Source organism: Anastrepha ludens, chromosome 6 (assembly GCF_028408465.1).
Source record: "Anastrepha ludens isolate Willacy chromosome 6, idAnaLude1.1, whole genome shotgun sequence".
NCBI lineage: Eukaryota > Metazoa > Arthropoda > Insecta > Diptera > Tephritidae > Anastrepha > Anastrepha ludens.
Genome location: NC_071502.1, coordinates 32,904,689 through 32,912,453, shown reverse-complemented (window position 1 = coordinate 32,912,453; position 7,765 = coordinate 32,904,689). Strand labels below are relative to the sequence as shown.

Below are 7,765 nucleotides of genomic sequence, written 5' to 3'. Positions count from 1 at the left end.
AAAATATCTGCCGTTCGGAGTCGGCTTGAAACTATAGGTCTCTCCATTTGTGGAACAACATCAAGAGGCACGCCACAAATGCGTAATGATATTTATTAATATCGTTTAAGTACCATCCGGCTCCAGAACCTATTTCATTCGTCGGCCCAACAGTAAAGAAAATATCGGTAAAATTTCTTTGAATGCACCCTGGATTACTCCATTGCGTGATTCATGAGCATTTCATTGACTTCAAATTTTCTTCCAAACGAAGCATAAGATCGTCCTTAGGTGACAAAAACAGTAGATGCAGCTCATATATCATCTCAAAGAGTACTTTGCGCCCCCAAGTTCCATCTTCCTGCCAGAAACCATTGCTTTTATTGTTCTCTGCTGTATCTGAAGATCCAAGGGGAACAAATCAAGCATCGCCGGAGGTTGCACTCTTGGCACCCGCAATATTTAAACATACGCTTCTTTGCAGTCGGCATAGTTCCTGACATGTGGATTTAACCATAGTCCATCGGCACCAAACCATAGAGGCGTAAGTGATGATTGATCTGATAAGTGCTTGTACAGCGTTTTTCAATAGGTGCGCTTCAACTTTTTTCCGATAGGGAGGGCGAACGACGCAATATTTTTTATTTTTCGCTTGTCATTTGTAAACTTCATTAGTATACATTTCATCATGGAACGCTACACACTTGAGCAACGATTGCAAATCGTGCAAATTTTTGATGAAAATATTCGTGCAAATTTTTTATGAAAACTTATAAATTTTCCAAAAAACCATCTTCAGTGAAGAAGCTCACTTTTGGCTCAATGGCTTTGTCAACAAGTAAAATATGCGTTACTGGGCAGAAAGCAATCCACACGTGATTCATGAGGCACCGTTGCATCCCGAAAAAATCACTGTTTGGTGCGGTTTACATGCCGGCGGCGTAATTGGCGTATATTTTTTCGTTGACGAGAACGATCGCCACGTTACTGTGAATGGAAATCGATACCGCGACATGATAAACGATTATTTTTGGCCGCAATTGAATGGTATGGACTTAGACGACATGTGGTTTCAACAGGACGGGGCCACAAGTCACACAGCACACGCTACAATTGATTTGTTGAAGAGTAAGTTCGATGAGCGCATTATTTCCAGAAATGGACCGGTCGAATGGCCGCCGCGCTCGTGTGATTTGACGTCTCTAGACTATTTTCTTTGGGGTTATATGAAGTCATTGGTCTACAGTAACAAGCCGGCGACGATTTGTGAGCTCAGAGCCAATATTGAACGCGAAATTGCTGGAATTTCGGCCGATTTATGCAAAAGAGTGGTCGAAAATTGGGTTCAACGATTGGACTTCGTAAAACGTGCACGCAGTGGTCATGCAAAAGAAATCGAATTTCATACTTAAATGTATATGTTCAAACTCGATAATAAATAAAAAAAAAATAAAAAGTCAAACCGTTTGTGTTTTATTCAAAAAAAAAAGTTGAAGCGCTCTTACTGAAAAACGCTTTATATCTACAGCACCACAGTAGGTTTCAGACTTCAGATTTTTCCAAATACTATACGGCATTGTTGAAAATTCTTTAAAGCGCGATCGACCTTCAGCGAAACAGGTGCCTCCCAGCCAGTTTTTTATGCAAGATTACTCTTAGATATTTAACTTCGGCAGTAACAAACAAATAGTCGGCGCACTCGCGTATCGGCACCCACATCACTGTGGACAGTTATGATTTCGAGGTTGTAAAAGACTTCGTTTATTTAGGAACTAGCATCAACACCGATAACAATGCCAGCCGTGAAATTCAACGTAGAATCTCTCTTTCTAACAAGTGCTACTTTGGACTAAGTAGACAACTGAGTGGTAAAGTCCTCTCTCGACGAACAAAACTAAGACTCTGCAAGGCTCTCATCATGCCTGTCTTAGGAGCAGGGGAAGAGGATGTTAGCGCACAGACTTCGTCTGCAAGTGCTTGGACATGAAATCCGAGTTCCTGCATCTCCGTTAGCAGAGAATCTACGACTAAGCACTACAATTGTGGAGCAAGAACACTCCATTTGGGACATTTTTGTTTGACCCTGAGGGTAATTAGTTCGCCACTGTTCTCATCAGCGGTTAGCAGCCTCTCATAGAGAATGGAATGTATCCATTTTACAATGGTTTGATTAGTTTCGTGTTGTTCGGCAGAGAAACAAATTCAGTCAAAATTTATATTATCAGGAGCCCCCTCAATGCCCGCGAACACACCCATTGTGTACTCGTCAGTTTCCAGCACGGCTTCAAACTTTGCTGAGAAGATCGTGCAAGGCTGATTCACGTGATTTTCCACTCTTCTACTCATAGAATTTATACATTTTTGTTAAATTATTTGTCATTATTACACTGTACACCAAATACAATTTTTTTTTTCAAAATAAAAAAAGGTTTCAACGTGTTTTTTATAGTTCATAGTACGCAACAACAGCGAAATCACAGGTCCCTTGCATCTGAGGTAAACATTATGTTCCACTGTGCAATTCTATGTGGAATCCTGCTAGCATTCTTTCCTAAGCCGATGTTACTGCGCGGTTTCTCTACCACCTACTATGCCTTGGGTGATTAGATATAACTTCTTCGTTTAAACTTTTTAGAAGCCTTCACAATTTCTAAATTGACATGAACGTTCGCTGTTCATATTTAAAAATTGATGTGGTTCTTAAAGCATTAACAGCAAAGTAACAGATAGATGCTGGTCTCCACGCAAGATGATTTATTTCATTATGTCTCACCTGACACTGAAATAAACGACGCGGGAGATCTGAAAATTTATGCTGCTTTTGCCATGAATTTTGCTATGCTTGTAACAATTTATTTTAACAAATGGCTGCTTGCTCTTAATATAATATGATTACCACTGATATTCCATCATAATTAAAACTTTTCTCTTTACTCTAATGGAATGCTGTCAGCATTTCAAACTCGCCGAAGTAATGAACTCCCAAATGAGCAGCTGCGCCGCCAAATAAAGTCATAAACATCGCCAACATAAGCCCCAGGGAAGCCAAATAACATTTCGTTAATTATCTGTAAGTGAAAGCTTTCGCTTATATTTTTGTGCCCTCTTCCTTTCGGCATTTAATTCATCATAATTAAGGTAGAATAGAGTAAAGTAAAAAATATGCATTGAAGTGAATTCTTATTACAAAAAAGTTGGTGCAAAATGGTGGAAAAGTGTTAAGCAAAATGATTAAGTTGGCTAATCAAATTAACTCGCCCAGACAAAAAGGTAATCAAATGTGCGAATAATCACTGCCACTCATTCAACGAAGTCGTTAACATTTAGTACTCAGCTGCTGTACGCCTTAATTAAGTGTAATGACTCTCAATAGCATGCAGACTCTCAATTTGCCGAACAGGTGGCAATTACTTTGGCTCAAAAATTTCGTCTGCTTTAACTGTGGTGATATTTGATAAAAAAAAGCAAAGTCCAGAAATATGATGCGTGTAGATGTGCGCACTTTCCGTTGTACTCCAAAATGATATGGATATGCGATGATTGCAGTAGTTTAAATGCAGTGTAACTGTTTAGCCGAGACTCGGTTTGCGTGGCTATGTCGTGAACGGCTGGACATTTTCCCAAGCACACAAGTAAAGAAAGAGATTTAGATGATAGTGAGGGGTAGGTAGAGTGGGGTAGGTAGGGTGGGAACTCAATACTCTATGTAAACTTTCCAGAACTTTTTCATGGCCCTCAGCAGTTTGGGGAAAGAGAATGCCATACTAAGCAAACTATTTGGAATTGGTTGCTCTTGAAATTTTGAATTCATATTTTACGGAGAGTTTTTGTACTGTTGTTTGTTTTGAGTGTGCTTTTCCCTTGCCATACCTTTGAATGTTTACAGGAAGATTTATTTATATAATTTTTGCAAATGGCGCCGTACGTCAACTGCGTGAACTACACAGCTGCAGTATAGAAACAGATAAGCAATGCAGCGTGTAAAGATACTCAAAATAATTTTTTAGATAATATACTTTAAAAAAATCACTAAATGGGCTGATGAAATTTGTGTGATAGATGAAATGCAGAGCGCAAGCATTACAAATCAAACCAAATGCCAATAAAAAAACACAACACAGTTTTTTCATCTTCCGTAAATTTTCATACTTTTTTGAATATATTTGAGCACTGAAATGAAAATGCATTTTTTCCAAATTATTATTATAAATGGATATTTAATTGTATCTCATATTTATGAACAATTCTTTTATGTAAGCAGACCCTGTTTGAATTAGTTCACATAAACGAGCCGGTACTGTAGTTGGGAAAATATTTTAGAAGACTTTGGGTAGGACGAAATCATTTTTGGTTAACTAAAAGTGTGATTTTAATTTTTAATCCTATCTGAAAACGTAAATCTTAAAACGGTTGGTATTATTTCGGGTTACTTCTTTTTATTGCTCCATAAAAATAACAAAATTACTTTTCATATGAAGATAATAATTTTTCACATAAAAAATTAGCACAATTTCATTACAAAAAGTGCAATTCTTAAGGGGGCCCAGTGGTCGATTTTTTGTTTTTTCGATATTTTGAATATTTTAATATGTTGAACACAACATCAATGGCTATCGCCCATACAAGAATCGTATTATTATTTCAATTATTTTGTATTTTTTTTTATTAAAAACTGGAAAACAACCGAGTTTTAGAGTGGCAAATTTTGTGAAATTTTTTTTTTGATTCGAGTAGCGGGACATATCTGCAGTAGTTTGTAGGTTGGTTAGTTGGTTAAAGGGGCGATTCTTACAGAATCCAACTAGCGCTTCCGCACCATTTTGATGCCACATTCTCGTTGCCAACTTGTTTAACGGTTATTTACTGCATGACTGTATCCAGTCTGTGCGGTTTAAGAACCTTAGGTGCAGTCGTACTGATTAATATTTTTTTGGTTTTTGTGTTTCAAAAGTTTCATACTTGGTGAAAAGTTTTTGAAGTGAAACTTCTTAGGCGTCGATGGACGAGCCAGAATTGAGAGTAAAATTTCAAGGCCATGCAATGTTTTGGGTATTTTCGTTCCGCGAGAGAGAAAAGATATAACATAGAGGAAAAGGAGAGAGAGAGCTATACCTTGTATATTTTATAGTAATTTACCATCACAAATCCATCCATTTTCGGTTGATTTTTTGCTGCTGACCGTCTGATATTTGACACTTTATATTTTGTATTATTTTATTACGGGCATCAGTCACAACGCTCTGTTTAAATATCGGCTTATTTAAGGTTTTTCGCAATGTTAATCCTTTACGTGGGTTTTCCGCATTGTTGCTGCAATGAATGAAAAGCGTTAACCAAAAGATTTCAGATTGCTCAGACTTGAACACAGGGAAATGGGTATATTTTGACACACTTACAATTTCTTAACTGCTGATGGTCGAGCAATCTTTTTGATTTTAAGGGGACAGATACCTATAAAATTTCGAAAAAAAAATTTTTTTTTTTCATAAAATGTTAATATAATCATTTACGAATATGTCAAAAAATATTAAGTATTTCTTGTATTATAGATCGTCAACCGTGACGAATCTATTCTTTGCGTTCGAGCGCTGGGAGAGGTATAGTTATGTATTCAAATTTTAGACGCGTTTTTCTCAAAACTATATTTTTCGAATTGGCGTACACGATAACTCGAAAAGTTATTGACCGATCTCCCTGAAATTTTGCACACATCTTTTTTATTGATATTACTTTCTATGTGAATTTACAAGTTTTCGAAAATTTTTCGAAAAAATAATTTATTCGAAGCAAAAATAGTGAGAAACTTCGCCCCAAAAGTCTTTGTTTTTAAGCATTTTATTCCGGAATTTTTTTTTCCATTTTGTTTTAATTCATGTAGATATTATGACAGTAATAAATAAAAAAAAATTTGGTTTTTTTTATTCAGGTCACTGACGCCGATGCTACAATGCTCGCCGATTGAGAAGGCCCGCTGCGACCTTCCTGGAAGAATTGAATGTGAATCCGCCATTTTAAATTATTAAAATAAAAAATAAAAATTTTATATTATTTTAATGCACAGGGTTACAGCGCGGAGCGTCTGCCAAGCGATCAACCGAATCGGCTGGTGGGGGAAAATGATCGTTGGACCTTCTCCTTCCATTAGAAACCGGACCTAGTTCGCTGGCAATAACGGTGCAGTCAACATCGCTCCGCGCGTGAAAGCTGTTTTAAAAGTGTGTTAGGATTTTGCAGTGGCGAAAATGCAGCTGATCATCTTTTTCCACTCTCGAGGCATCGTCCACAAGGAGTTTGTACCTCCAGGAAGCACTGTAAACGCGGCATTTTACAAAGAAGTGCTCCTTCGGCTGAAAATCCGCGTCGCCCGAGTTCGGCCCGACCTCGTCAACAATTGAACCCTTCATCACGACAGTGCGCCGGCGCACACCGCCTCTGCACCTCTGCATTGGCCAAGATGGGGGTTCCGGTGCTTCCCCACCCTCCCAACAGCCCAGACCTGTCCCCTCCGGACTTCTTCTTGTTCCCGCGCCTGAAAACAAAGCTGAGGGTGAGGCGTTTCGACTCCATCGAGGCCATCAAAAAAACTGTGACAGCCGAACTGAACGCGATTCCGGCACATGAGTTTAAAAAATGTTTCCTGCAGTGGAAGGACCGCTCCCAGCGGTTTATTGACGCTCAAAGGTCCTATTTTGAAGAATATTAGTTGTATAAGCCAAAAGGTTTAATAAAACTGTTTAAAAAAAATAAGGCTCATTACTTTTCAATCAAACTCTGCCAATTAGGAAAAAAATATATTGACTTCTTCATTTTAAATAATTGTAATGAAAATATGGCCGTTTACACGTATCTGCCCCCTTAATTATTTAGTCCAAGCTCAGGTCCATACTCGTTGCGTACCGTATTTCTTTTTTGCCTCGATAATTGCTAAATTAAGAATTTTTAAACTAATTTACCTTCAAATATTACGAAAAAGAAACAAATTGTTCCCCGTGTACGTCTGTAAAAAAAGCCAATTGATGTTTAGTGCAAAGTTGGATGCGCTTGCTCTATTGTGAATAGTATGTAAGTAGCGCTATTAGGTAAAAGCAAGACACTTATGCCGAAGCAAATTTTATTTCAACGTCGCTGCCTAGGTATTGTCAAGGCAGATTCAATTTGAATAATGTTTAAGAATTAACGCAGTTAGGGCCTCCGCACACGGGTCGTATCGTCAGTGGCTTGTCCGCACACAATACAACTATCTATCGTAAAAGTACGAGTTGGCAATATGTCGAGCGATGAAGGGGAATTTCTTTGTAAATTTTGTCTATTTGTATTCTCCGCAAATGTTGTGAATTCATTTAGATATATATTCTTTCTCTCTCTCTCTCTCTCTCATTCTCTCTCGGGTCTCTCCCACTTTCGTTGTCTGCCTTGAAAGTTTCACTTCTGTTATGTGTACTACGCTACACGCACTTTTTTTCAGATTTGTTTGCAAAAGAAGTTAAATAAACAGCCTAAAAAATTTAAATGTCGTTTTTCATTTTTTATTGTAAGAAAACATTCCTGAAAATACCCTAAATTTTCGAGCTTTAGACCACCGAATTTGATGCAATTTAGAAATTTTTTTTCTCAACCCTGTCACTTGAGCATCAAAAATCGTTGATACATCTGCACATACATTCATACATACATCCCAATGCTTATTCACCCTAGTGACCACACCGACAAGCTAATGTAATGAAATCCAAGCTTCTTTTGCATGGTAGGCGTTCATGTTGCCTATTAAATAAAAATCGCATCTACG

General features: G+C 37.8%; 1 long non-coding RNA gene across 1 annotated transcript; it reads right to left on the bottom strand.

Moving 5' to 3' along the window:
• Positions 1-5,097: 5,097 nt before the first annotated feature.
• On the bottom strand, positions 5,098-7,014 carry LOC128868209 (uncharacterized). The gene is made up of 3 exons (XR_008455081.1): positions 6,933-7,014; positions 5,376-5,430; positions 5,098-5,289 (listed from the first exon to the last, which is right to left on the bottom strand). It is a non-coding gene; the product is annotated as an uncharacterized LOC128868209 (long non-coding RNA).
• Between the last annotated feature and the right edge of the window lie 751 nt (positions 7,015-7,765).